Genomic DNA, 8484 nt, shown 5'->3' with positions numbered 1-8484 from the left:
CATTGGAGGGTTGCTATGAGCAGAATTGACGTGAGAACAATTGGCAGGTTGATACCAGGAGCACAATGATAAACCTTAGAGTCAATAGTCTGTTGTTGTTATGCACCACTGAGTCAAGTACAACTCAAAGTGATCCTATGAACAACGGATCTGACAGCTGTCCTATCCTGCGTCATCCACATCATTTCTGACATATTTGAGCCCATTGATGTAGCCACTGCATCACTCTATCTCATTAAGGGTCTTCCTCTCTTTCATCTACCCACCACTTTTCCGAGCATGATGTTCCTTTCCAAGGAATAACTCCTCCTAACAATATACCCCAAATACGTGATTTCTGTCTGTGCTTTCTCCAAGACATATCTGTTTGTTCTTTTAGTAGTCCACAGGGATTTCAGTAAAGCTTAGAAAATAGGAAATCAGTTTATTAATATCCATTGGTGTCATCAATGCAAGACTTTGTGGAGTGAAAAAGAGCAAATCTCTTACAAAGAGAGCAATCTATTTTCCAGGGAGCAGCTTCATGGAGAACTGTATATATATATTTCTTAGATAGTAAAGAGTATGGGTTTTGAGAACAGGGGGGAACAGCCTGTGGTTGTTATGTACTGCCAAGTTGGAACCAGTTAAATCCAGCGATTTTCAGAGTCAGTAATTCACATGGGGGGAGATTGCTCTTCATTGTCCCTTAGAGAAGCTTACGGATTTGACTCAGTGCCTTTGGGTTGGCAGCACAACACCTTACCACTAAGCCACCAGTGAGTGGAACCACTCAAAGCGGTTCCAGGCAGTGAGACCTGTGGGCACTAGAGAAGCGGAAGGGTGGGTGGTGACCACCACAGGGATGAGAGTAAGACCTGCTCTGCCAGAATGGATGTATTTTTATTCTTTCTACTTTCACTGTGATTCACTTGAAATAATGAGAGTATCACTGATATACTTCATCCTGATGTGGCAACATTGCTACCAATGTAACAGTGCATTTTACTTTCAAAATGTCCATCATAAACATTAAAACACAATCCTTTTACAAATGATGCAAACTAAATGAAGCCCACTCCAGTTGTTAATTCCCACTCACACTGACCATGCAGGGTGGAGTAGCACTTCCCCTAGAATTTCCAAGGCTGTAAACCTTTATGGAACCAAGTTGCAACATCTTTCTCCTGCAGATTGGCTGGTGGTTTTGAAGCCATCATCTTTGCTTAGCAACAAGCACTTCAAACATGGGACAACAGAACTCCTACAAACCACATAAGTAATGAAAAAACAAACCAAAAAACCCAACCTGCCTTCCAACTCCTGCTGTGTGAAGGTTGCATGATACTGAGTTGATTCTGACTCATAGCCATTCTACAAGGCAGAGTAAAAATTCTCCTAAATTTTCCAAGGCGATAGTTCTCCATACTGTGGTGGCCTAGACGTTGCTGTGATGTTAGAAGCTATCCCACTGGTATTTCAGACATTACCAGGGTCATCAATGGCACATAACAACAACATTGAATTTTTATGCTGAGCAAATAATCCAAGAAGCTCAACTACATAAAGGAGAATGTAGCATTAGGGTTGGAGGAAGACTCATCAACAACCTGCATTATGTAGGTGATAGTATTACCTTGCTTGCAGAAAGTGAAGAAAACTAGAAGCACTTACGAAAAATACTAAAAGATGACATACTTCAATATGGATTACATCTCAACACGGTGAAAGTAAAAATCTTTACCACTGGACCAATAGAGAAAAGATTTTAGTAGTTCAGCAATTTCATTTTGCTAGTACCCACATTCAACACCCATGATGACAAGTCAAGATATCAAAAGACATATTGCAATGGGGAAAATTTGTTATTAAGGGCCTATTCGACTTGATGACACTTAACCACTGCTAAGTGAGACTAGTGCTGGTATATTTTGGTGGAACCTTCTACTTTGTACATCCTGCTTGTCAGTTTGCTGGACTGAGGTAATCGGGGTTTGCTGTGATGCTGAACCAGTGTCATTGGGGTATCAAATACCATAATGGCTCACCAATGTGGACAGTGTTGGTGGAGCTCCCAGTTGTAGGACAGGTTCGGAAGCAGGAGTGGCAACCACTTCCTAAACCACATGCCTCTGAAAACTATGAACTTGTGGAAACTTACAGAAAGAGATTAGGTCTTTTGTTCATTGAGTCGCTATGAGTCACGCTTGACTTGACAGGCAATCAACAACAACAAGGAAGTGCTAAAAAGCACTAAAAAGTGCTAAAAAGCAAGCCTACCCATTTATCATTAAGGAGTGCTGGGCCCAAGCCATGGTACTATTCAATAGCTTCATATGCATGCGATAATTGGACAATGAATAAGGAAAATAAAAAAAGAATTGATGTCTTTGAACTGTGATGCACGTGAAGAGCATTGAATAGAGCATGAACTGCTGAAAGAACATACCCACTTGGAAGCTTGGAAGAAGTGTAGCAAGTATGTTCCTTAGAGAAAATGCACCTCAATTACTTTGAATATACTATTAGGAGAGACTGGTCCTTGGACAAGGACATCATGCTTAGAAAAACAGAGGATTAGCATGAGAGAGGAAGACTTTCAGTGAATGAAATGTGAGACAGTGAATGCAACAGATTGCCACATCATTCTCTTGAAGGGAAGCTGGCTCAACCTTTCAATTAACAGTGGAGGTCTTAACCACTTCACAAGCTCTTTCTTTGCTTATGGATAGCTTGAAAGAGGCTCTACAGCTGTTATCTTTTCACTCATAAGCATTAAAGAGGCACAATGAAGGGAGAGAGACATACCTGTGAATGAAGGTTAGAGGTAAGGAGAAAAGTAGGATTTTTAATTTATGTATGGTCTTTGCAATTACTTGCTATGCATCAGAAAGCTGGACAATCACTAGAGCTGATAGAAAAAGAATCGATGCCTTTGAGCTGTGGTGATGGAAAAAAGTACCATGGACTGTTAAGAGAACAAATATGTTTGTCCTGAAGAAGGTGAATCTGGGCTGTTTCTTGTAGGCAAGGATTCTGAAGCTCCGTCTAACATATTTTGGGCATATTGCAACAAGGAACCAGTCTTTGGAGAGGGACATCATGCTTGGAAGAGTGGAGGGACAGCGCAGGAGGGGATTGACTCAGTGATTGTGATAATGAGGGTAGGTGTGTTAGAGACAATGAAGTTGGCTAAGAATAGAGAAGGGTTCAGAGCTATTGTGCATATGGTCGCTTATGAATCACAGGTGACTTGACAGCACAACAACATTTGTTTTTTAGTCAAGAGATACAGAAAACTAAAAATATCTTTTCAAGGTCATTATTTAACTGTTTATTTCCATTGTCTCATCAGTTTGCAGTTAAGTGTTCCTTATTATATAAGAATTTACATGGCAGTTCACCTTTTAAAAAAATACATTTTCAAGAGTCATTGTCTCTCACCAGTTTCCTCTCATGCAAAACGTGTCTATTAGTGTGTATAATGACCCCATTACTCCCACTCAGGCAGGACCTATCCACAGATTTTCCATTCACTTTAAGAATGTTCCAGTTCTAATCAAGTCATGGTTGAAAGTACCCGAAATATATTTTAAAACTGCAGTATATGGTCACAATATTCTATGTAAGTTTAAAATGGCATAAACTTCTCTGGGGAATCCCATGTCTGAAACATGTAGACAAAATATATAGAGAGAGATATGCAAATGGAAATGCTTGAGTTAAAGGAAGGGGGAAATGGTCTTCAATAATGTCCTCTATAAAAAGAAATACTTTAAGGGTGTTTAAGACTCCTTATTGTTATGTGCCGTCAAGTCACTCACAGCTCATAGCAACTTTGTACAGGAGCACTAAACTCTGCTCTATCATATGCCAACTTTATTGTCTCTGACACACCTACCCCCATTACCTGAATCGATCCATCTCATCAAGGGTCTTCCCCTCCTGCGCTGTTCCTCCTTCCTCCCAACCATGACGTCCCTCTCCAAGGACCAGTCCCTCCTTGTAACATATTCAAAGTATGTTAGATGAAGCCTCGGAATCCTTGCCTCCAAGGAGCAGCCCAGTTTCACCCTCTCCAGGATGAACTTGTTTATACTCCTAGCAGTCCATAGCATATTCCACACTCTTTTCCTGCACCACAGTTCAAAGGCATCAATTCTCTATCATCCCTAGTCATTGTCCAGCTCTCTGATGCATAGCATGTGATTGCAAAGACTGTGGCCTGGATCAGGCGCATCTTAGTCTCCCAGAGGCAAAATATACTGGATTCTTCTTCACAGAAATTAGCATTTATGAGTTAGTCTTTGCATACATATACTTCACTTCTGAAAGCAAAAAATTTTAGTAAGTATAATTTGGATTGTGAGTTAGTTATTACTGATTTGTTGTTGTTGTTAAGTGCTGTCGAGTCGCAGGTGACTCATAGCGACCCTATGAAGGAGAGTCCTCGACGCTTGGGTGCCTTTCATCCTCTCTCCAGGTTTATAGGGTTTCCGGAGGCAAGCTATTATGGAAATGGATGCCACTCCTCCTTCATATTACTGACTAGCAATAGATAAAATGCAATTTCAGGGAGATTTCAAATTCTTAGAATTTGAATTTATGCCAGAAAGGCTATGTTATCCATTAATATTATATACTAGCACTGCAGGTCAAGTCTAAGGCTATATTTAGCTATGAAAATTCTCAAATACAACAATAGAACACGTCGGATAAATTAATGACAATGTTATGTGCGTGAAAATGGTCACAGAGATACATTTTTGTTATTTAGGTTTTATAAGAACATACATTTTTATTTTGTTGGTTTTGGGGGGGATTTTTTAGTTACTTATATTTGTGATCCATACTTTACCACAATAAAATTAAATAACACATAAAAAAAAGAAAATTCTCAATACTGCATTTCCCTGATATTATTTAAATATTTCTTTCTGTTTCACTCTGAATTTAATTTTTTACATTATTTACTTATTATTAACACTGTTTATGACCACTTTATAGGCATGTTTTACCATCCTTTTTTTAATACTCATTTACTTACAGGGTTTGTATACATTGTTTTTCACACCAGATCTTTCCCCTTTTAACCTCCTTTTTAAAGAGACAGTAAACTTAATAATAAGGGCTACATCTCTGCCTTCCTATTCTTCTTTATGCTTAATATAATGTCTTGACATAGCATGTGTTCTCGTTTCAGTATGATTTACAAGCAGACACAGCTAGTCAGGAATGGTGATGTTAAAATGGCTTTTTACAGTTTCCAGACTCTTCCACCTTGAAACATGTGCCTAATAATCTTCCTTTTGTCCTCCCATGTCTACTCTCTGCCTTACTCCATATTGCTTTTTGCTGTGTTTTACTTTAGAAGGTTCAGTGAGGACAAGCCTGGGAAGTGATTGCAGAGAAGAGATTACGATCTAGGTATAGATTACCCATGTCCTTCACTGTGTCCACTGAACTTCCAGAGATGACTGTGCCCATAAGGTCATTGCCTCTCTCAAAGCACCTCTCTGCACATGACATTCAACTGAACTCACAGAAGTCAAAGATTAAGAGGACCTTTTTAGCTAAATAACACGTACCTACATCTGTTGCTGTTGCTAGGTTCCCTCCAGTTGACTGTGACTTAAATCTACCTTATGCACAACAGAATAAAACCCAGAACAAACCAACTGCATGTCTATATAATAACACTGAGTGCATGGACACAGAAATACAAAATGCAGTATCATTTACAACAGCTTAGAAAACGTAAAATACTGTATATGAATTCTGTATGCAAACCAATATAAAATTATTTAAAAATATTAAATACTTAGGTATCAGTCTAAGAGAACATATACAGGACATGTATGCTGAAAACTACATAACATGAATGAGAGATATTAAGGAAGAACTAAATAAAGAAAAGATGTGGGGGTGGGCTGGGCGGGGAGAGAAGTGCAGCAATGAATGAATGGAAATCCAAAATCTCTGTAAATGCTCATTAAAATTATTTTTAAAAAATAAAGAAAAGATGTGCTTATTTAGATCTTCCTTAAGATTGGAAGAGGTCAGTATTTGTTTTCATTTCCAAGAAAGGTGATCCTACAGAATGTGGAAACTATCAAACCATACCATTACTATCACATGCAAGCAAACGACAGTGGAAGACCATTCAAAACCAGCTGGAACAGTATATAGATTGGAAAATAGCAGAAGTTCAAACAAGCCTTAGAAGAGGCCATGGCACCAAGGATACCATTGTATATGTCAGGTGGATCCAGGCTGAAACTAAAGAATACCACAAAACTGTCTATTTATGTTTTACTGACTATGCAAATCCATTTGACTATGTGGGTCATAACAAGTTAGGACTAACATTGAAAAGATTGGGAATAACAGAACACTTAATTGTGCTCATGCAAAACCTGTACCTAAACCAGGAGGCTATTTTGTGAACAGAACAAGGGAATACTTCATGGTTTAGAATTAGTAAAGGAGTGTGTCAGGGTTGTATTCTCTCTCCATACGTATTTAATCTGTATGCTGAGCAAATTATTCGAGAAGCTGGACACTATGAAGAAGAATGTGACATCAAGACTAGAGGAAGATTTATCAATAACCTGCATTATGCAGATGATACAACTTCACTTGATTAAAGTGAAGAGGACTTGAAGCACTTGCTGAAGAAGATCAAAGAATGCAGCCTTCAATATAAGAAAACAAAGATTATTACCACTGGATAGATAGGCAACATCATAATAGATGGAGAAAAGATTTAAACTGTCAACAACTTTGTATTACTTGCTAACAGCATAATTAACACCATTGGTACCAGCAGTCAGGAAAAACACTGCACTGGAAAAGTGCAGTTATTGACTTATCCAAATTATTGAGGAGTAATGATATCAGTCTGAGGACTAAGGTTCATCTGATTCAGGCCATGGTCTTTTGTATCACCTTTTATGCATCTGAGAGCTGGACAATGAATAAGGATGATGGAACAGGAATTGATGCCTTTGAGTTGTAGTGTTGGAGAATAGCACTGAGTATCCAGTAGACTGCCAAGAGAATAAACAAATACATCTTGGAGAGGGTGCAGCTGGCATGCTCTTTGGAGGTAATGATGATACGGCTTTGCCTCACATAGTTTGGGCATATTGATAGGAGGGGCTATTCCTTGAAGAGGGGCATGATGCTCAGAAAGGTAAAGGGTTGGTGAAGGATAGGAAGACCCTCAACCAGGTGTGGATTGATACAGTGACTGCTGCAATGGGCTGTAATGTGTCAGAAAGTATGAGGATGGCACAGGATAGGACAAGGGTCAGATCTATTGTTCATAGGGTCACTGAGGGTTATACATGACTCAACAGCACATAACAACAACAACAACAACAAATAAATGAAGGGACATATCATTTAAAACTACTCTGAGATATGATCTCACCCCAGTAAGGATAGCAAAAAAGCAACAGAGCAGCAAACAACAAATGCTGGTGAAGTTGTGGAAAAACTGGAACCCTTATTCACTGTTGATGAGAGTATAAAATGGTGCAACCATTATGGAAGGCAGTATGGCGCTTTCTCAAAAAGTTGGAAATAGAAATACCATTTGACCCAGAAATTCTACTACTGGGAATATACACTAAAGAATTCATAACTGCCACCCAAGCAGATATATGCACACCCATGTTTATTGCTGCTTTGTTCACAATAGCAAAGAGCTGGAAACAACCCAAGTTCCCATCAACAAACAAATGGATAGAGAAGCTGTGGTATATTCACACAATGGAATATTCTGCAGCACTGAAAAACAAGAAACTCGTGAAAGATTATACAAAATGAGTGACCAAGGAGGACATTATGCTGGATGAAATACCTTGGTCACAAAAAGACAAATACAGCATAATGCCGCTGTTTATAAATCAGGACTGATATGGGGGTTGGAGGGAAACTAAGAAAAGAGGGGATAAATCTACAAGGTATTGAAACAGATGAGGGAGAGAACTGTATAAGAGGGATATATAATTAGGTATTATATTGGCATGACAAGAGTACAGAATAAAAGCTGCATAGTAAAGTGGTCTGGGGCAGGGTGTGGGAGGACTGTATAACAATGAAAAACTTTTTTCCCCAAAGAAAAAAGCCTTCTGGGGTGGGGGGAGGTTGAGGAGGGAAGAAAATGTGCAACAATGAAAGATTGGAAACCCAAGTACTTTATAAACTTTAAAATCTCAATTAAAAAAAAGAGACATATGATTCCATGGTATTGAAAATACGTAGCAAAGATATTGTATTTCCCCAAACTTAAAGGTTTAACACTTAAAGGTTTAATTCCTAGAAAAATCCTCAAAACTTTTTGTAGACTTAGACAAGATTATTAAAAATATACAATTAAGCCTTTCTATGAAGATGGTGCCGAAAGTAAAGAAGGAAGCCCCTACCCCTCCCAAAACTGAAGCCAAAGCAAAGGCATTAAAGGCCAAGAAGGCAGTCCTGAAGGGCGTCCACAGCCAA

Source organism: Elephantulus edwardii, unplaced genomic scaffold (assembly GCF_000299155.1).
Source record: "Elephantulus edwardii isolate Elephantulus edwardi_28Jun2011 unplaced genomic scaffold, EleEdw1.0 scaffold00098, whole genome shotgun sequence".
NCBI classification, from domain to species: Eukaryota; Metazoa; Chordata; class Mammalia; order Macroscelidea; family Macroscelididae; genus Elephantulus; species Elephantulus edwardii.
Note: the sequence above shows the minus strand (reverse complement) of the source record.